General features: G+C 40.7%; 1 protein-coding gene across 4 annotated transcripts in view; it reads right to left on the bottom strand.

Annotated features, from left to right (window-relative positions):
- The window catches only part of INPP4B (inositol polyphosphate-4-phosphatase type II B), a 332,333-nt gene extending 322,927 nt beyond the window's left edge, over positions 1-9,406 (bottom strand). For 3 of the 4 annotated variants that reach the window (XM_068404348.1, XM_068404356.1, XM_068404352.1), the window contains exon 1: positions 9,136-9,406. The gene's annotated coding sequence lies outside the window, so the exon portion shown is untranslated. Of the gene's footprint in view, positions 1-8,367; positions 8,687-9,135 lie in introns of those variants that run through there. The other variant, XM_068404349.1, reaches the window with a different exon arrangement.
- Positions 9,407-23,172: the final 13,766 nt, after the last annotated feature.

The raw sequence follows: 23,172 nt of genomic DNA, 5'->3' as shown, positions 1-23,172 counted from the left end.
ATTCATAGATAACTCTAGGACACCTCATTAGCAAGCTGTTCAACAAGTTGAGCAAGTGCTGAATTAAGTATTTTAAATAATTATTATAAATGTATCTTCTCATAGTAACATGCAAATAATTGTACCATGTTTCTTGTGGAACATCAGATTTATTTAAATATGATAGCCAACAAATGCTACCACCTGGAAGAAGATTGCAGGGTTTGGCTGTACAAGAAAAATAAGTGGACAACTCCAGAAGGGCTAGCTTCCCTTTGTCCCCACTGCTCAGGTAAGAAGTAACTTGTTCCCAGGAGCTCTGGAGGCTCTGCTTGCTATACTTAATCTGGGACTCATCACCTTGTTTCCAAGATCAGTACCAGTAATTTCTCCAGCTTGCACCCATGACCACAGGTAACAGACAAGAAAGCTGTATCTGCAGCTGGCAACTGAACCACCTGTGGTAGCAGAATCAGAGGAATTTTCTCCTACACAGACAAAAAAAGTAAAATAAATAAAAAGTTTTTACCTTCCTCATAACATCATACTACCAAGAACAGTAAGCTTAGAGGGTTACTTTGGTAGTCTAATGCATCTTGGATCACACAGCATGCCATGGGCATGATACACTCAGGAGTATCCCAAACACTTAAGACAGCCACGAGACCCATTCTCAGGAGTAAAGTTTTAAAGAACAAACTGGTGGACCTCAAACGATAGCCAAGTGCTAGCCCAGAACAAAAATATCAGGAAACTGGGTGACTGATTTCCAGGTTGGGGAGCAGCGGGGCGGGGGAGGGCATTAAAAAAAAAAAAAGAAAAGAAAATAGGACTGATACCATCATACCTGCACAGATCAAACCTCCCCAGCCTTTATGAAACACAATCCCAAACTGGACAAAGGGCTTTCAGTTTCCCCCTGATCGTGGTTGGAGGCGTGAGCGTTGGACACCAGATCAGACAGTTTATTTCTGGAATACTTTTTATACAGGTCAAAAATAAACTGCCATTTAATCTTGCTTCAGCGTCTGTATTCCTTGCACCCTGTGAGTCAGTCGGTGACCTCTCACAGTACACTTTTGTCAGGGATCTTCTCCGACAGGTTCCCACACATCTTTAGATCAGTCTTCAGTTGCAAATAGTAGGACAACTCCTATTCACATTAATATGGACATCCACAACCGTTTTTTTTGAATAAACTGGTATTTAACATGCTTTTTCTTTTGTGCAAGGTTACCACAGTTTGTCATTCAATTAAGAACGCTAATCAAAACAAAACAAATCTAAAAATTATCTGAGAATGCTGAACCAAAAGGATCCGAACTGAGAGGTGGTATCTCGATTTACACTTTGAGTTCAAGCAACAAATAAGATTCTGAGCTGCCAAGGAGAATTTACACAAGGTTTCCTTTGCTGCAATCTATGAATGAAAAAAGTTAAAGCTGAATTTTCAAAAGACTACATAAACATAGAGGCACACTACTTACTGTGTCCCTCAAAGACCCATATACACACATGCAGTATGGCTCCAAGTATAGGGTTATTGGAACACCTACATTTTCCACTGGTAAATCTTTCACATTATCTTCAAAACATTGATATTACAGGTATCAATGGTACCTAACTTTTTCTTCTGTGAAAAGCATTATAGTAGCAGCAGAAAAGCAAGGAAAGGGAAGTGTTATTTCCTCCCTGAACACTCCTACTGTTTTATAGCACTTTTCTATCTTCTACTTAAAAAGAGTCATTATCAAAAGTTGGCATTTTGTACAATATTCTCTCCTCAAACATATTCAGCACGTCATGACTTACATCTTAAGCATGTACAGTCTTCCTAATTTACCACCAGACTGATTACTGATCAATTTTAGTGTGAAGTACTACATATATTTACATACATATTTTGACAGCCTGAGTACAGTTAATAATCCCACCGTGTGGATGGCTTTGCTTTTCCAATACGCAGTTCCAAAGAAGCTATTGTGACCAGGCTTTTCATTTTTGTCAGAGAAAGAAAATCCAATTTGTAAAAACGTAAAGCTTTCACGGTGTTACATCAAACTGCTTTCTAATTTCACTTGCAAATATATAACAAAGCAGTTCAACAACTCTGCACACAACCTTTACAGGCTGGGCCCTCTAATCCCTCTTGCTTTTTATGGTTTAGTAGGGAAATCTCTCTCTAGGCTACCACATCTTGATGATACAGAAACTGAATTAAAGGTTTCTTGTAAATGTTATTTTTTCGTCCTTGATCAGAATCGTCGTATAATCAGACATTGCTAAAGGAAAACTTTGCTCCAAGGTTTACTGACAAAGGATGTGCTTTGCTCACAAACAACTGTCTTAACTCTCATTCTCACTGAAGCCCCCTTGCAATGCTTGAGTGACATTAAGATGCATTTAGGCTTTTTGAGGCTCATACATCATACCATTTTTAAAAAGACTGACATCACAGCAACTGCTTATATATATATATATATATATATATATAATCTCACACACATATAACACTTTCTGTAAGGGAAAGACAATAAACTGTAACAGTACATGCGATTTGACATCAGTAATTTGCCCTGGAGATTATGTACAGTTTAATTTATTTTAAAAAAAACAATATATACATACCATATCGTCCTATGTAAATGATAAATGGCCATAATACAGCTATAAAATATTAAAATTAAGTCTCACCCATTGTTGTTTTATCAGTTGATAGCTTTTGTCCTACAGTTTTAGAATATACATCTCAAATAACACTTTCAAAAATACATGTGGCTTTCCTAACCGATAAATAACTACAAACACAAGCCAGCTAACCAAGATTAAACTGTAAACTGAATTTACAATATGCCAGCTATCTTACTGTAACTGCCCAAACATATTCTCTTGCTCAAACAAGGTAAATTCAAAACAAATTTAGATCATGAAAAATAAGTGACCTCATGTTTCACAGGAGTACATGCAGTAAAAATACACTTATCTATGAACTGAGCTATAAATGTGGCAGCTTCTACTGGGTTCGTTAAGAATTCCAAATATTTTAAGGCTTCTTCATATTTTACACTGCCATCTAGTGTAGGCTATATTCATACATTCCAAGCTTCCAGCTACCAGCACCTGGGGTATCCAAAACCAAAAAAACCTTCCATGAAAAGAACAGCCATCACTTTTGTTTACGTTACTCGGAAACTATCAGTTCCCAGAAGAGAAGGACTACGCTAGCCAGCTGAAACAGAATACCACAACTTAAAGCTATCTGACACCGACAGTAGGAAAGCTGAAGAAAGTTTCTAGATACAAGAATTAACCATGATATACATGTATTTTTAACTTGCTGGCTAAACAATCATCAGATATGATTCATTTGATTTGGAAGAATGTTCAATGTAGATTCACCAAGTTTTCACTCAGTGAAGCATCTGTGCTTGTATAGAAACTACAGATCAAACTAAACAGTATTTCTCAATAGCAGGTCTAAACTGAAAATGTTTATTTCATTTTTTTTTTAAAACCAGGTGTTTCTTCATCATTTACATCCTTTGTCTTTATTCCAAGGTTTAATCACTGGATCACTGCCTGATGGGCCTGATCCCACTGCTCCTGTGGAAAGAGCTGTTGTGTAGAACTGCAGGAAAGTTTGCTTTACAATCAACTTCCCCCACAGAGGCAACATTGCCATCTTTATCATTTCCAGCTAACAGAGAGGCTACGCCACGTGGCCATCTACAAAAGCCACACAAATTGTGTGTCATGACAGTAACACAGAAATTCCAGATATAGTGTAGCTCTATAACTCCCTTTTGGAAGCGGAAGAAAAAAAAATACTCAACCCACACACTTACTTGGCTAAAGCAAAAAGGCACTTTTCATACACGCTCCAACTTTTAGCTTATTAATTTGAAACATTAAAGATCTTCTCATCAATTGAAAGTATAATTTTAAAACTATAAAAATAGCAGACTGACGTTATTCTGAACGTCAAATGCAGTATCTCCTACTCTGTGTACCAAATTCTGTTCTCATTTACAGTATAAACTGGAATAACCCATTAACGAGATTTATTCCAATATTATGTCACTATAGCAGAGAAAGTAATTTCATCCTATAAAACTCAGTTCTACTGATACCTGTTTCCTTTAGCCATTTACATAGACACAAAGCAAACAAAACCCAGGCAGAGCAGCGATGTTACTGCTGTAACAGAAACACTGTACAATACCAAAGTGTTGATGCGTTCTGCTTAATGCTCCATTTGCACAGCAGTAAATACACAAGATACCAAGTCACATTTAGTGCCTAGACTTTTATACCCATTTTCATGTTTTTGAGTCATTTTTGTAACAGAAATATGCACTCCAGGTTCAGTGCATCTTACTAGCATTGCTATAATATGCTAGGATCATAGTTTATAAATAAACAAACAATACAAAAACCTGATGGTACATACAAAGCTGTCAAAAATACAATAAAAGCTTATTTCCCACAAGACTTTCTCCCTCTTAATTGTCCATTACACATCCACCTCTTACAATTACAATAAAAAACGGAGTCTTTTTAGTGCCTCATATTAAGAGATTTCACTCTATTTGCCAAATTAGTGTTCTTTGCAGCAAGCAAGAAACAAGTGTACAGCTCACAGAATTAAAGAAATTGATACAAATGAACATGTTATACAGTAAGTTTAAGAGAAAATCCTCCCCAGCCAGACTTAGCCCAGATTGACTTTACTACTGTACTCAGGATAAATTTTCACTGAGGTCACAACACAGGGTGAAATTTCAAAGAAGCAGGATATACAACAAAATGAAAAACACCAAAAAAAACATGGATGGATTTGATTTTTAATGCCATGGCACATAGTAACTGAGCACAAACTCAGCCTGCCAAAGAAATGAACTTGATAAACAGCATCACATTTAAAACTTTGACACCTACTGTGTCAAGTAAGCACCTTTAGCTTGTGTTGTCTTCTGTATTTTCATTAAATAGAACCTTTTTCAACATTAAAAACAATGTAAAGGAACCTGTGGTGCAAATTCACTGGCAAACAGGAAGAAGGGGCTTAGTTTGTCAGGCTGAGGCAAAAAGCCTAATTAGCATCCTAACCTATGGAAATCAATATTAAACCTCCTGTGCAGCTACAGAGTTGAACTGTAACCAGAAGAACTGTCCTGCCCAGTCTCTTCTGCATTCAGAAGAGTGATAAGTTCTACAGAACTTGGATCTAAAACACCTTAGCAGCAGAAACAATTCTACATTTCTAACTAGTCCCACTAAAGATACTGACATCAAACAATTTAAAACCCATTGCTGAAACATGTAAGCAAACTTTATCACTGTAAACGTGAAAAATCTACAGAGTAAGCGAATACAATTTGTTCTAGTCACTCCCTCTTCAAAGACAAATTAATAAACGTACCATGTACAGCACAAGATGCCCACTTCACTTTTCAGTATGTTATCTCAGTATGCCTTGCCAAAAAAGTATACAAGGCTTGGAAGACAGACAACGTATCCTGTCTCCTAACAGCAATTTTCATAGTAGAATGCATTGTATAAATCTGATTTGCTGTTTGAGATTCTGCCCATCTTTAGTTAACTTATGACAATGGAAGAAATGGGAAAAAACCTCTTCCCTGAAATTATCTGCTACTGACCTAGACAAATTAACTGAATCTACCTTTGCAGATTATGGGGAAAATAAACCAAAGAATCATCCATCATTAATTTACAGTTTTTTCTCTCCGTAATATTCAGCTGGCAAGCAGTTAACATAGTCTTCCAAACAGCAGGAAACTGAAATTCACAAACCTCAACTCCTTTTTAGAATTACCAACATGGATTTTTTTATCAAGACGAGCAAGTCTTTTTAATTAAAATCCTCTATCACTGTGAAGACATCTATGAGCTGAAGTCAAGCATTGAACTCAAACCTTGCGCAATCCAGCTGCCCTTTCAAGGTTTGTCTCAGGTTTTCTGTAACAGATCAACTATCCATGACAGGAGAGCCCGATAAGCTAACTGACCAGATCCTCATCTGGCAGAGTTGAGGAAGAATCAGGCATTCCTTTAAAAAAAAAAAAGAATTCTTAAAGGCTGCAAGAGCAAAATGAACTGTGACAGCTTCCAAAGAACGAGATGGAGAACCTGGGACAAAATTGTAGTGAGACTGCCAGGTTTGTAGGTGAAATCAGGAAATGTGGGGAGGGCTCCTAAACCCTGGGTAAGCAGTAGGCGAGACCAAAGACCTGGTGAGGCCAGGCCTGCCAACTCTCCCCAAATAACATTTCAGCTTTCCGTCCACCTCGCGTTTTGACACGTGAAGTTAGATTTCCAAGTTATTTTAAAGAGCCAAGGAAAAATATTGCACAGAATTTGATTTATATCAGTCCAGGTTACTTTGCAAGAAGGAATCTTTCCTCAAAAGTGTGATAAATAACATTGGCCATTCATCAATGGTAACAGAAAAAGATTAATGTAATACAAAAGATTTCATAGGCCAAACAAAACTAGCCCTTCCTAAAAATTTCCATCCTGTATGCATTTGGCATACAGGAAAGGTTATGAAAATATAAATTAGGGAGAGAAACATAGCTAACTGCCCAAGTGTTTAAGAATGTTACTTCTAGTTATCATAAATTTTGACAAAACGTTGGTGTTGGGAGTAATTGACCGCCTTTCAGTTTGTTGCTATTAGCAAACTACCTTACTTTCTCTTGTAAATCTGTTGTTACATAAATCCAACAAGTATTGTTTTCATATTTCCCTGCAGAAGTCATATGCTAAAAACATATAGCCGTAACAAGCTAAATAATTCAGCAGACATATCAATCCCACTACTTTTCCTCAAAATTCATAGCGAATTTAGGCCTAGGCCTATTCGAACAATTACTTCACCTGCAGACTATCTCACAGCCTCCACTCTTTATGGTCAACTAGCAGTGCTGTCCTCCATGGGCTGACTTCGATGCTCCAGGCAGACCTTCTGCTCCTGTCTTTTTTTGCTGCAGGTTTGGTTTCGTTTTTTTTGGTTGTCTTGCAGTACAGTAGACTTCCAGGTACTAAGCACAGTACTGATCATGCATTTTGATTCACAAAACCTTCACCTAATGTGAAATCTTCAGGTCAGATCAGAAGATAAGGAGATCGTCATAAAGGAGGATCTGTAGGAAGCACCTGGATACACCTACTCAAACTGATATATACCTTAGCCTGAGGAAGACAGAATTCTTTGATCAAAAAGAACTAAGGCAGCCTCACAGGCAAGTCTCTCCAGAGAAACCAAAGCAAAAGAGAGATCAGCAGCACTTGCAAGGTTTGAGGAACCCATGGAGAACTGGAACTTGAAGCTTTAGGTAGCCCAAGAGACCCAGTAAAAGAAAAGCTTTATTTTAAAGAATGATTTAATCTTATCTTGAGCATTGTAGAAACTGTCAGAAAGCAGAGGAAAAAAAAAAGCAAAAATAGGGCTCTGAAGTAGTAACACTGCCACATGCTCCCACTAATGTCATCAGGGCTGTAAATATCTCACAGGATTAATTTCTGCTCATATTAATCTTGAGACTTGTATCTTAATTTTAGTGAACTATCAGAATGTGTCAAGTAAACAGCATTCAGCCCTGCATGGATAGCTACAGTAATGAGGACTTACATGCACAAACCCCATCCAATATATAGGTTCATAGCACAAAAAACCTAAGATACCATAGGGCTTTAAAGATAGTTCAAATTTAATCAAGTAAAATAAAAATAACGTTAAAAAAATCAAATTAATGGAACACTGCCTTTTTAAAGACTGCTATCACACTTGTAAATACTTATCCCAATATAAGAAGTTTTGTTCGTAACCAATGATTTACATAAACTCTTGCTTTGATACAGCCCGAGAAACGTTTTCCCCCATCATTCTTGCTACGTAGCCATCCTTTAATTATAGATAGAGGGTGCCTGTAAACCAGTGAAGACTGAAAATTAGTCTCGTTTCGGAGATTCAAAGCAAGATTTAAATGGCATATATACGGCCTGATTTTAGTATATCTATTTTAACACATCATTAATATGTAAATAAACAAGTAAATTTCTTCTGGTAAGGAACAGACATGGAAACATAACTACGCATCAGATGGAAACATAGCTCCACAAAGACTTCATCCTATTATTTTTATTTCAGATAAGACACCGGTTTAGCTTTGGGGACCAGGCAAGCAGATAGATAGCACAAGCTCTGCCATCCACACTTCAAAATCTGTATGTCATTTTGGGGAGAAGAAAAAGAGAGCTCCACTTGATCGCAGTTCAGAAATTAAATATCATCCCACATCCCTCCCTTTTCTGGCTGATACAATTTCAAGTTACAACTCTGCTCAACTTATCTATATGTAATACCTTTCTTGTGGCTTCCATCGCATTTCAGCAGACGCTGTTATTTGCAAGATGGGGATGGGTATCCTACAGCTCAATCACTACCAAATTAACCCCTTAGCGGCACCTACGGAGCCTGCTACCCGCCTCAGCAGCCGAGTAGCCCCAACTTTCAAACATGACAGAAAACCGTGGTAAATAAGCTCCTCGGGCCCCCCCAAACGCCCCTTCCGAGGAGCCACGGCTGCAGCTGCGCGGGGGGCGGCCGGGCTCCGAGCCGCGGCCAAGGCGGCACCGAGGCTCCCCGGCAGCGGCGGAAAGTAGGAGAAATCCCCAGCGGGTCTTAGCTGGAAGTCGCCCCGGCAGCCCGGGTCCCTCCGCACCCGCGGTGATCCCCGGAGAGCGGCGGCGGGCCGGGCGGGGGGTCCCTGGGGCGGCCGGGCCACCTCCCTTCCCTCAGCCCCGGCCCTGAGGGGGCGCGGCGCCCGCCCCGAAGGCGGGAGAGCGGCAGCCGCCCTCAGCGCACCCCCGGCCAGATCGCAGCTCGCCGGGCTGCAGCGGCCCCCGACGAGAGCGCCTTCGCTTTCTGCCGGGGCTGCGCACGCCTTACGGGCTATAACCTTAAGAAACTTGATAAGGGAATAAAAGGGAGGGACTTTGGCGGAGCCGATTCCCAGCTTTTAATCTCTCCTGACGCGCCGGAGCCAGCGAGGAAACAAGGAAACAAACCCCTCGCCAGCGGAATGAGTCCCCGCGCCCCGCCCGCCCCTGCCTGCCCCGAGCAGCGCTTACCTGGGCTGGAGGCTGGGCGCCCACCCGCCGGGGCGACCGGCGCGGCACTTTCCCCCGGTGCGTGCCTGTGTCGCTCGGTGGCTGGCGAGCCTGCTATTTATAGTCCGGAGCCTCCAGCAGCGCGACGGCGAGAAGAAATGAAGGGCTGAGCGCCCCGGCAGCCGCGCCGGGCAGCCACAGCCGAGCCCGCCTGCCTGCCGCCCCCCTCCCCGCCGCCACAGGGAGGGCGAGTAGCGGCTGGCGCTAAGCCGCGGGCACAGGCGCTCCTGCCCCCCGGCGCCGCCCTCGGGCGAGTCTCCTCCCAATGTCACCGCAGCCTGGCGGCCTCGCAGGTAGCGCCCCTCGGCGAGGAGAGGAGCGGAGAGCTGCCTCCGCCGCTCTCGGAGCCCTGCGGCCGGCAGGCAGCGCGGCGCGGCTTAGCCGCGCAGAGGTGACCCGCTGCTGCTGCTGCTGCTGGAGGAGGCGAGACCGACACTGGGGTGTGGGAGGGAGAAGCCGCCGCTTGCCATTCACCTCCTGCCGCCCAGAGGGAGCCCGGCCTCCGCGACTGCCTCTGCCGAGTGCCAGGGGCCGAGAGGCGGTGACAGGAGCCCGCCCGGCCCGAGGGGACGGTCGGACAAGGCGGGGGGTCCTTCCAGGGGAGACCGGCGCCAGCGCTGGGCTGGGACTGAGAAGCTCCTGAGCAGCACCTCCTCCCCCGGGCTGGAAAGCCTTGGGCACCATCACTGAGGGGAGCGCAGCATGAGCGGGGGGAACGTCAGTCACTTCCCCCCCTCTCAGAGCTGGGGCTCCCAGCGAACGACTTCTGTGAGCCGCCGGGCTGGCTTCCTCTGAGCTGCAAAAGTTTGGGGGGCGGGCGATGAGGTGACCCTTTCCTGTCAGGGAGGGCTTCGCTCAGCCTCCGGCCGGCGCCGCCACTCCAAAAAGTGCCAATGGCCTCCATAAACCCGGCCTTGGAGCCGCGGCCCCCCTCGTTCCAGCTCGGCGGGAGCAGCACCGACCGGGTTGGGGCAAGGCACCGAGGGACCTTTTGTGCCTTGCTCCTCGTAAATAAATGACTGTGCATCGAAGCTAGGCTGGGCTTTGCCTAGTCAATCTGGCTTCCTCAGGAAAGGCACCTCAGAAGGCCCCGATGGCGGAGCTGACCCCTTCAACCCGCACGAAGCTTAGCTAGTAAATGCCACATCTCTGGGATGTCATCTGAAAATTGGTTTCGTGTGTAAGGCAACAGAGAAATTAAGAAAAGTAATTTCTAAAGCATCTTAGCTCACTTGATAATAATCTTCATATAATCAGGTTTTTTTTATTTCTCTTGTAGTTAGATAAATTCTGGTCTTTCAAACTTCAATTATTCCTATTGAGACTACTTGTGCATTGTAGCAGCACATCGTCTGGGATTTGAGCTGCCTGAGTAACTCCTACACCATCATACACAAAACAACAGAAGTTAATACGGATTAGATAGCTACCTTAGCCTACTCAATAGCATTTGTTACAGGGTTGGATTTTAGGGTTTCTTGTGTTGTAATAGCTGCAGCCATCTCCAGGGTACCAGGAGGAAGCCTGACAATGATCTGTGCAAAGCAAGACTGATTTAGCTTGAAGAGCTTTAAGTCAAAATAAAGTTAGAAAGAGTTGGGGGCAGAGGGGAGATAACCCAAATACTTGCATTGTAAGTTATGTAAAAATTGAAAGGAAAATGCTGAGAAGGCACAAGAGAGATTTGGCCTTGTCCAAACACTTAAACATAAGTAGTAATACACAAAAACCTAGCTTGATGGAACTACCCATTTATGTAAAGCTACTCATGCATAAATGTTTGCAGAATCAGGCTCTTATTGAACAAACCACTGTAACGAAGTAAAACTGCCTTTTAAATTCAGACACTAGTCTCTCGAGTATCCCTCACTAACAATATTTTGCTTCTCACAACAGGAATTTCTTCATAATATTCCTTCTTGTTCAATTTTTAATGTTCCGTAGTGTAACACATAGCAGAAAAGCTCCTGCCGGCACAGGAATCGGTACCAGCAGACTCAGAGTGCCACCAATGAAACCCTAGCTTGTGAACAAGGAGCTTGCGAAACTTAGCTACATGTAATTCAGTAGCACAGGCTGTTTCTTTCTCTGTGCTCCCTTAAGAACTGAATACTCCTCAGGTTTAGTCTGCGGTTACTTTTCAAATGAAAGCAATCCCCAAGCTCTTAGATGTGTTCAGAACTGAGAACAAAGTCTGTACAATTGATGTGCTGTTAGATTTGGAAGGAATCGCTATAAGCGCACTTGCTTACTTATTTCAGTAATGAAACCTTAAATACATATAGCTCTGAACATACAAGGAGCAGTTATCAAAAGTATAGTCTTGAAGCACACTTTTTCTTGGTCAAGGCTTTGTTGTACAGCCGGTCATGCTGCAGACCACAGGAAGGAAAAAGGCTGATTTTTAGATTACTGTTATGTTAAGATGCAAGATGTTACTGGAAGACGCCTGTTCAGAAACCTGCCATGTGTCTATATGGAAAAAAAAAAGATAAGATAATCAGAGTTTTATCCCCCTCTAAAATGTTTTTAAATGGATATATAGTCTAAAACTCTCTTTCATCATACAGTCAAAATTTTCAGAGCTTGAAATTACACTTAAGCATAAAAAATGTCATCTGATGTTCAAAAGTACTCAGCTCTATATGATTTCAAATGTGTTTCAATGCTCCCTACCTCTGAAAATCACATTTCTTTAAGTGCCTAGGTACAGATTTAGGGTGTCTAACTGCATCTACTCAGGCTTGAAAATTTTAGCCTACATATACCTGTGTTTCATAATAAATGTATCAGAAAGCTTCAGACAAGCTATAAAAGCGTTCTCAAAAAAGCAATGCAGACTTGAGCCATTAGGAGACGAGACACCAACCTGACAAGATACTTGGCTGTATAATTCAACTCATTCTGGTATATGGAAAGTAGCATCTGAAGCCCAGCCTTTAACAGACAACTGTCGTAGCACGAGAAAAATTAAAATGAAACACCTGCTGGGGTAGGTTTTTCCTATTACTTACTGGTATTTCCCAAATCAACATCCTTTTTTCTTTAAAATGTCCCCTTCTGCTATCTCCCCAGCTCCTATATATGACCTCCTATATTCCACCTTATAAATATTACGTACATCTAAGCTTCCTGCTCTGATACTATTCTGTTCGACTGTCAAGTCAAATCAAGAGGCTCTTAGTGAAAAAGGTGAGGATAAGGAGGTGAGGGAGGGAACAAACAAGAAATTAAACTGTGACAGACTTAAGACTTCCCAAGGAAACAGCACATGGAGCTACTGGAGGATATCCCTGCTCTGTTAGCCAGATCCAATCTGGCTAGCAAGGTTTACTATCTCCAGGCCAAGGCCTGGGATCAAAGAGAACACTAAATCATTAAAGAACTTCAGGATGAGAGAAAGAAGTAGGATTTAATGGCCTGTCGGCAGCTGGAGTAGAGCCTCTCTGCTAGAGAAGCTCTAGCAAGCAATCCCAGTCTCCCAGTGCACAGTGGGAAATAACAGGGCTGATAGGAATTTACTAAAGGCAAAGGTCTAAGCAAGAGGAAATGCAAATCTTTATTGTTACAGGCCTTTGCTCAGAGTACATTTCGACGGATAGAAATGGCTTGTTTTCAAGAAGCTCTTTTTGTGTTATCTTTGATCAGCATTCTGTATAAGTTTACCGAGGGAAAGGAGTTACTGTACACTAAATGCAACTGGGTCTGTCACAGTAACCTTGTTAGGAAGCAGGGCTGTGTCAGCCAGAGTAAAATTTCAGCTCAGTATCAAAGGGGGACTGGAAAGGATCTAAAGCATTCTGTATTCCTGAGCATTGAAACATCTTTGAAGGCACAGCTAGGGTAAAAATCCAAGGCTGCTTGTTCTCTGGACAGTTAGTACAAATGACTGCAGAGCACAATTGCATTGCTTCTTCATACTAACCACAATACAGCAAAGAATATTGAATTTATACCTGCTTTTTAACTGCAAAGAACTAGGGAATCAAATATTAAATCCTAATGAAAGCATAAACCATTCCCGTATCAATGGCTGATCGCTCCCACACCCTAAAGCTACTGTCCCCCTCATGGTGGAACCAACAACCCTACCTGAAATCAAAACATGCTTCTGGCACTGATCCAAAACCTAAAGCACCAAATGAAAATGAGCAAAAGCGTCCTAAGCAGGACTGAACTTGACTGGTACAGCTTCCTGTGTAAGAGTGTCACTGTAGATTATTGCACAAAATTGAAATCTGTGAACTATGACAGGCTCTTAACAAACAGAATCAGTGACCGTGAACTACAGTTTGGCTCTCGGTGCCTCACACCTTGTTACTTACACTGGTGATGAATGTGTGCAAAAAGTTACCCTGCTAGTCTAATCACGATTTATACCCAGCATACATATTACAATGCAGCTACAGAGTGATTGCAAAAGAAGCAAGAAGATGGTGAACTAGGTTCTGCAAGGGAACCGAAAGCCACGCGTTACTGAACAAATCAAGGCCTTGACTTTACGAGTTGTTCTGCATGGGCAATCCATCGGGCCAGTGGCTCCAGTGAGGCCTTTGCAGGCCACTGCCAACTTGCAAGATGAACACCCACCAGAGGAAGAGCTGTGTAACTGATATAACAGAGGCGAAACTGAAATTGAGACAAACACCATACTATCAAATAGCAAAGAAAGCAATGTCAAAGGAAAACACTTCCTCAGTTATCTGAAATGATCGCAGACTTTTCATCAAAAGACAATGACGAAAAACAATACAGAACCTCTGGAGAAAACGACTGCAGAGATAGCATCCTACTGTGTACCAAATGAGAGATGGGTGGTAGTGCAAATAATAAAAAACCCCAAACCAAAATGAATTCTTGTGCTGAGTAGATTGCACCTCCTGCTGAAAGACAGATTTGCTTCCTTTGCACTTTGGCAATATTTATTGTTGTTTGTTGAACGAGTAGGGAAAGATTTTAACAAAGTAACCCAACTCACATGTTTTTCTGTGCATTGGCTATAGAATGCAAACATTTATCATCAACACCAGTCTGAACAGTAATTTCACTTCTTGCCCCACTGTCAGGAAAAAGTCAGTCTTAGAAATCCCAGGAAAAGCCCTATTGCACTATTATTGTTCTCTTTTTCAATAGCAGTTTTCCTGCGTTTCGTCATTTATTGCTGTGCAAAGTTTTGTATAAAACCAAGGAACAACAAGCAGAGTTCCAAAGGACAGCAAACATGATTTTATCACTAATATGACCTCGGAAATATCATATTCATATGACACAAAATGCTGAACAGCATAAGCCTACTCTACTGTTCAAAACATGATAATGGAGTGACTTTATTGCAGTAGCCTCTATGTCAGGTAGCCTCTCTTAAAGCTTGCATAACCACTGTATCATGTGCTCTGGCCACTTTGACAGTAATCCAGTTGTGTGCCCAGGCCTAATCTGGATCAGATTTGCCAGGCAAGACAGACATGTGCAGATCTTGTATTAAAGATTGTGGGGGCTGTAGACAAAAAAAAAGTTTTAATTTCTTTTTCTGCTCACTTTGCACCAACGTAAATGACTATACAGCATGCAAGGCCTTAAAGAATCAAGATCAGCGATTAAATTATTGGTACAGTTCCATTAGTACAAACTCTACAGAGTTTAGGGGTCTTATTACTGACCTGTGCAGAGGGCAGAAACCATAGTTTTTATTAGGTCTACTAGTATTGTATGCCATCTCTCAGGCCAAACGCCCTGTTATTGGGTGTTGGACACTTAACCTCTGCAAAAAAAAAAAAACCAAACCACACAGCTCTATTTTATCTCAGAAGGCAAAAATACTTCAGTATCTTTTGGCAATACTTGTTTGAGACAGAAGGTGAAAGGCCAAGCCAGTAGTTAGTTTACTGTCTAAAACAATAAAGTCATCAGACAAGCTGAAATGGAAGCAATATGGGATTCCCTACTTGCTGACAAGATTTTGCCACTGCTTTTTTCACATTCCCTATGTAGGCTGAATTTCAAGGAAGGTTTGTACGATGCCAGAACAGACCTGGTTTAAAGTGTTGTGTTGTTGTCCACCAGAAAAAAAAAAATCAGCTGTCAAGAAAATTTCTCACACCCCACACCCCACCAAAACCAAAACTCAACCCCATTCCTATGGCTTTAAGTGCAGTTTCATGGCACTTTTTATTTCCCCTCAAATTAGAGTTCAGACCTCCAGTTTCATTCTCAGAAGTTGGAACTGTAACCATTCCCTACTTACAAAAAGAGTATTATTGATCCTCTCCCTTTAAAACTCTGCCAAAAACTCAAGAGAACCAGGTTTTGTCCTAAATTTAATCCCACATTCCCTTTGCCTCACCATTCAGAGGCAAAACTGTCCTCTGGCATAGCACTGCCTACAAAAAGAGTGTCCCTGCCAATGACCAGCTGTTTCCAATTCTCTCATTTTCCAAAGGGACAAATTGGCAGAAAGCAGCTGAATTCACATTTGCATTGCCCTCCACTGGTGTAGTTATTTCTATCACATTATATTGAAGACAACTTTCTCTCAAGCCATGATAGCTTTTTTTTTTTTCTTTGGATGGCAAAAATTCAATGGTTTGATGCAATAGAAAACCAAGCCCCTAGAGCTTTCCAGTGCTTTTGGTGGAGTAGTTCACACAGTAGTTCACACCCTCCTTTGAAATAGATTTTGGCTCCATTTGTGGCAGCTGGCTGAAGATGAGCAACATCTAAAAAACTGAAAATTCACAAATGCCTGCCAGATTGAAGTAGCAAGATGATAGGATACCCTTTACAGCTGCATACATATATTCTCTAATGCATACCCTGCAAATTCATAGCAAGAAGAGCTCCACAAGATCCCACACTTGTCTGAAGAAAACTAAACACTTCAAAACTAAAGAAAATAATTTAAGCTAAAGCTTTAACAGATACTCCCTTTCATATAAAAGGGGGGTTTTAGAGCTTGAAAATAATATTCAGAAATAAGACGTGAATGCAAATAGAAAAATAATCTCTAGAAGTTGCACTTTCTTTGTGCAAGTCCATTACTGTGTTGAGCAGCAGCTTTCTGAAGGAATTTTTGCGTTTGAATTAGACCTAGACAATTTTCCCAGGGCATGGTGCATATAAATAAAGCCTGGGATGGTAAATTTCACAGCTCCTGGGTGGATTAGAGCTGGGGGCAAACTTGGTGCCCTGTGCCATGACACTCCAACCCTTTCACAACCCTGCAGAGTAATCACCTGGATACTCACTCGGCTAAACTAACATAAAGCTTCCAGCACACATTTTTCTCTCACTATAGTTCATCCATGCATCAAAGGGAATGTCACTGACAACAAAATTAGATTAATTACATCAAATACCAACTGGCAAAATCAAGGACGCATAAGATACAGCCAGTGGTCAAGTCAGGAAGCAAGCAGGTTTGAACAGTACATGGCGGGCTGTCACAGGTATAGCATCTCAAGGGAGGCATGTGAAGGAGGGGCTGGCTCACAGCTCTGTATGAATACCACACGCAGCAGAAGCGGGGAGCTCCTGTCTGCCTGCCACAGAGGTAAGATGCCACCAGTCAGCTAATTGGCAACATCTCCTCTCTTGAAGGGGAAACCTCTTCTTGCTCTTGCTGAGCTTCTGCTGAGCTCCTGCTGTCACGGTTTTCCTCTAATTTAAGAAAGAAAACTACAGTTCTGACACCCCTTATTTGAAAATTTGCTAGCCCCTGTTCTAATCAGCTAATGCTTTAACTCACAGCCACCTCGATTTCAGAGAAGTTTTGCTTGTAGGATAACTTTCTATCACCATTTTGTATGGGCTTATTCATGTACCTGTAATGTACCCAGGCCTATGTTGGACAATGATTTTCCTTCTCTTTCCTACATGTCGGCAGACCACATGCAGACTATCACCCGTGATCTTTTTATACTGGGCACAGCAGGACTTTAAAAAGGATATATTTTACAACACAGATGAGCAATCACTTTCAAAACCCTTTGCAGCATTTTCCTACCCACTGTGCTTCAACTCACAGTTTGATGCCATTCAAAAATAGCATTCTTGTCTGTGTATGATATTGCAGCCTGTCTAAAGGTAAATGCTTAATCTAAAATCATCACCACTTAATGAGGTGTTCTTTTCCCTGTAATGCAATTTAAAACAGTAATACAAAGAATATTTTGGAGAGCTTGATATATGCCTGGCTGATTATGTCCCTCACTTCTCTTCTCCTGATCTTTGATATATTTTGGATTTTGACCCTGTCTATCCTGTAGAAACTTGTATGTAACATGAATCAACTCGCTAAGAGCTAATGATGTTCACTGCTTAAAGTGGGCTGTACATTCTGCTTGCTGAGGTCTGTTTCTTCCACTGTGTTTGGAAAGAGCATCTGCCTTGCTTTGTAAAGTAAATGAAATCAATGGAAATAATTAGTATGTGGTGATCAGTGGTGAGGACAGTGGGGTTTAGTTCCAGCTTTGTCACTGACCTGTTGCATAAGTTTGAGAGTTTCACTTAATTTGTATGGATCTGACCCACTTGTAAAATAGCTATAATCTCCCTCACTGACCTCACAAGGTACTCTTAGATTTGGGCTCTGGCTATAACTGGCCTTTCAGCACTTGTGTGCCATTTGGGGTATAAAAAAGAATTTTGCCCTATGATGTGCCTTATTTTGACTAAGAAAAAGTAATCAATTTTGGGGAAGCATCAGGGGAAACTCTTTCCTTTATGTGCCATAGGGCAGTAGACTGCCTCAAAGAGCTTGGGAAAAAGTGGAAAAATACGAAACTGTTGGCCTAAAAATGGTCACAAATCTTAGGAAGGAACCATATTTTCTCCGAGTCTTTCTCAGACTATTGCCTGCTTCACTCTCCAAGTCTAGGACAGACTGGCCTTTTATTAATTGAGGGTTTAGCACAATGTAAAATCCTCAACCAACAGACTATACACAAGAGCAAAGTATTATTATTCATTTTAAGAGGACCATATTTAAAATCATTTAAGTCATGTGTCAGGTCATATGAGATATCAAGCCCATTTTTATCAGAAATTAATAGCTCTCAGCTTCTCTGCTTAGCGGTAGATTGGTTAAAGGAACTATCCCCTGCTCCTTCCAGAGTTTTATTTAGGTCATCTTGATACATGCAAATATTCCACTGAATTTAACGGGGTTACTCTCATGAAGCTTTAGGACCTCTTTCTGCAGCTCAACAGTAAGAATATTTAGCTCTATGCTTTATGTGTTTGTCTGCAAACATTCTAATATCTTGGTGCTATCATGAAAAGAAAGGATTCTGCGTCCTGGAGCAGCACAGTCAGAGAGAAACTTTGTTTGTTCTTGTTCATTCTCAAAAAAAAAATTGTTAGGCATGTAACAGTAACTTCAGAGTGTGTTAATTCGCTTGGTTGACTGCCTATAGATAAATGTCTTAAGAATAAATACTATTTCAGGGTTAATTAACCTATGTGGCTGCCACTATTTTTGTGAAGACTACTTAATAAAAGGTAATTTACTTCCACATTCAAAGCATAAATCCATTACAACATAATGTTTGCATTCATGCGTTATTTTTTTGATCTCTTTTACTATTTAACTAACATTAGTTGCTAAGTAGATGTTAACTTTAGAGTTATAAAAACACATGCTCCTGGAAAAATATTTTAGCAAGTGTAGATGGTGTTAATACGTAAAATAACTCTGTAACCACTTCCTCCCTGTTATTTTTAGGGACAAAGTGAGATCAACTGGTGTACGCATATATTGCTTGTAAGTCAAGCAAGAAAAGAAATGCAAAATACAGCTTCTTATAGAAGTATTAAGTTATCTACATTTCATACATAGGGTCAGAGTCTGTTTACTTTTTTTCCTGTGACAAATTCAGAGAAATTCTGTTTGATACAGCTGAACTGTTCTGAAACTACAGCATCTAAGAACAGGATTCACCCACTCAATACGAGATGTATCTGTAACTGCCTGCCAACCAACCACAGATAGGATTTACCTTGCACCTTTAACATTTCTTGTTATAATTACACAGCAGAGCCTCAGGAAACATGAACCAAGTAGCCTAACTCTGTGGTGTGGGCTGGGGAGGGAGTGAGAGATGAGCTGAGAAGGAAGGGTGGGGGTGGACAGCAAGTCACAGGCAAATGCTGCGGACACGCTCCATCTCTTCTCCACCCTCAGGCCAGGGTGACAACATGCATTGTTGTTACCTTGTCTTTTCTCTAGTGCTACTCAGAGCTTGTACAAGCAGCCAGCATTAGAGGGTTTGATGTTGGTAGGATGTTGGGGACAAGGGAGGAAAAAAGCCTGTGCTGTACATGGCACAGGGGCTGTTTTGTGGAGAGACAATCCTTCAAATCAACCTCAAAACATTTTGTGGGGAATGAAAGATGAGAGCAGAATAGGTGAAGCAAATGCTGGCTTCCACAGGGTTATTGTCCAGCACCCTCTGCCAGGGGAATCTGGGGGCCATTTCCTTCTGCTGTGGAAAGAAATTCAGGTTATATTCCTACTGCTATGTGTATTGGGGCAAATACTGATTTTTCTTTAGGATTTCCCAAAAATCTCATTCCAGAATATACATATGTTTGATCTTTCCTGCCTTTTGTGTCCAAATAGTGGTCTGCCTGAGGAGGTTGCTTGCATTTTACTTTAAACGAATAAAGAATAAAAATGGAGAAGAAACAATGGCAAAGTAAAAACTGTGGGAACTATGGAATTCTGGGTTTGTAGATTACATTTTTGGAGACAAATTCTCCTTTATGTGGAAACAATTACCCTAGAGAAGTTTTTTCCAAACATTTATTGAATGTAAGAAATAATAGGTATAGATTAAACAGAGTCCTTGAGTCAGAGCTGGTTCACCTCTGCCATGCTCAGAGGACATGCAGAAAGAGTTCCAACTTGCCTGCAAAAGACAGAGTGAACATGTGTCCCTTGTGGCTTGAAGAACAAAATTAACCTGCATGAGAAACTGGCTAGAGAGGAAACATATATACTAGATAATGTTTATATCACAACACTATAAGTTAGCCATTCATTTTCCTCTCCTTAATGAGGGCAGAGGTTAAAACATGGAGAATGAACTAGTATTTCACAAACAGAGGTTAGAGTAGGACAGCAGTGTACAAAGAAAAAGCCTGTGAAATTGCTACTAGTAATGAGTCTCCTAGAGCTTGAGTCTATCGAGTGCTTTCACTAGCGCTTTACTTTCTGAAGAAACTGCTGAATGCCATCACTCTTGATTGCACCTGCAGAAATGGATTTCTTTTCATGCTCATTTTCATATTAAATCTTGGAAAGCAAGGGGAGCTGAAGTATAAGACAACAGATTTCATGAAGGAAGGTAGAAGTATGTCAGGGCTTCTTGCCATTCACTGTTCAGATGTTTCTTTTTCTTGTACATTGAAACTTTTCTTTGTATAACTTACATTAAGACAATCATATCAAAATTTGGGAAATCAATATGACTGCAGAGATAATCCAGTCAAAATCTGAACAAAGACTGAGAGGCACAATAAGATCTGATGCTCTTCAAGGTGTTGCAGTCCTTCATTTAGCAGTGACATTTATTACCTCAATAGCTATTGGCAACAGCATCTTCACTTTCTTGCCAGGTGCATTCTGGTGCATGATATTTTCCTTGTGACAAAACTTGTTATAAACAAAGGAGATGGAAGATTAAAACAATGACCGTAGTCTTATCACAGAATTCCTCCCTCAGACTATAGGCTCATAGTTACTGCACTGTTATACATTGTATAAAATGTAATAGGATGCTTTAAATCTGAATACAATTTCTGTAAATACATTTGTTGGAAAAAAGAACACAAAAAGCTTTCAGAACATGAAATATTATCAAAACAGGATAGAGTTGATTTAGATACCAAGCTTATGCATTTCAGCACAGATGTAATCTACTCTGATCAGCCCTGAGCCATTTATTCCCCTTACTTTAGGATTTCTAGAAGAGTAGTAAACAAGTCTGCTCTTTGGAAATGTTACTCAGATAAATCCACATGCCACTACAGTGCTGTTAACACTAGTGTAATAATAAAAAGGTTAAAAAGTCAGGAAATATGTCAAAATGTTTCTTTAAAAATAAACCTGTAGTTGCTGATAGGATACGCAGAATCCAGCATTTTTCTCATCTGACATATTGTTTATGGCATTTTCCAGTCTGAGAGATCAGGTAGTATGCATATGAAAAGTATTTATTGCATTCTGTGGCACAATACATACAGGCAATCGAATCTCTGTGTACATTTCAATATAATAAGAAACACATTCCTGAAGTTCCTTTATTTACTGATCAAGCTAAATCCTAAAAAGGGAAGAAAAACAAACCATCTCCAGATGAAGTAGTAGTCTGAAATCTCTGATGTGTAGTACTAAAGCAAGACTGGCTTGTAGAGAAAGACAATTTTTTTTTTTTTAAATGAGGACAGTGGATTTAGGAAAAATAGAATTGTTATCTCCTACACCTGGTGGCTGGACTGAAATACATATTTTAATTATATTTGTGGATGTTCAGAAATATTGGCAGAGAGTTACAATATCCATAATTGAGCAGAAATGCTACCTTTGATGATGGCCCAGTTTTGGCCCATATGAAATGATAGCATAATTGCTGTAAGAAATATCTATAATTCCTTTCAGAAATCTGAAATAACATGAAGCCTGTCTTGGTTTCCCTGCATCACTGCGTAATGCAGATCTATCAAAATGTTTGGACTGGGTGTATTTATTGCTTCACATTCAAGCATGCAGAATTTACTATTTTAAGATGAAATGCAATGATTATATATGCTACTTTAACTGTTCTTACTTTCTCCTCATTGGATTTTCAAACAAAATCCAAAAAGAAGCTCAGACAGAGACAAGCTGAGAGAGAAAGCAACTGATCTTCTGTCCCCCATGAAGGAGGAACACAGCAGTTTGTTCAGCCTCAGTGTGAGCTGTAACATAGTGGGGGGTGTCCCTCCCTTCTACACTTTCCCAGCCAGTAGTTGCCATAAACATTGCAATATTGTCATGTTGCAAGCACGCTAATCATGTCACACATTTGGATGATAGCATAAACAACATAAGTGTCTGTTATTGCCATAATAACAGTTTCAGCATAGGAGCCAAGACAAGGAAGAACAGGGGCTGAAGAAAATAAGGCTGTTATACAGAGATCATTGTAGTTAGCAGATGAAGATCCGCCTCCTAGAAGGTGCTTTTCCCTTCGCAACAACCTAGTCAAACCTTCGCTGCCTCTTGTTAAGGGGTATTTCTACAGCACCATTTTTCGTTCTGCTCTAAATCGATGATTTCATTGATTTATCTGGCTTTTTGATATGACTGTCATTTATTAGAACAGTAAAGAGATATGGGAGTAGGCAGAACAATCAAGAAGAGGAGAGGTGAGAGGAAGTATGTGAAAAATAAAGCTTTTTATGGAAAAGGTCCATGGAATAAACTATTAAAAACTTCCCTGGGGCATTATTTTTATACATACTGTACAGTTTAATAGAGAATTCTAGTGTATAACACAAGTCAAAAATCTCATAGAAATAATATGACTTTTTACTGGGAATAAATGTTACGTTAGAGCTATTTCTAGGGCATTCACAGAAATGAAACTTCGTAGAAATGAAGTTATTTTTCAGTAATGAAGAAATAAAACTGAAAAAATATACAGCCAACCCTCTTGAAGAATATACCCGTTAAAGGTGCTAAGCAGACCATTTTTAGTTGATTATTATAATTTTAATGGTATAAATTTTTTTAGTGTGTTTTGTTTGATTTGAGCTACTGCTACACATTATGAATATGAAAAACTCAGACATATAACTACATGCAGTTGTGTTGTCAAGGAAAAATTCAAGTCAATGGAGTGAGCCTTCCTCTAATTTGGCAAAATAGAAATTACCCACTTCAGCCTGCCTTACCACAAAACACCAGATTGCAAGTATATACAACACTTCATTTTACCACTACCTCACTGACCATAA

Source organism: Nyctibius grandis, chromosome 6 (genome assembly GCF_013368605.1).
Source record: "Nyctibius grandis isolate bNycGra1 chromosome 6, bNycGra1.pri, whole genome shotgun sequence".
Classification (NCBI taxonomy): Eukaryota; Metazoa; Chordata; class Aves; order Nyctibiiformes; family Nyctibiidae; genus Nyctibius; species Nyctibius grandis.
Note: the sequence above shows the minus strand (reverse complement) of the source record. Positions and strands in the feature narration are given on the sequence as shown.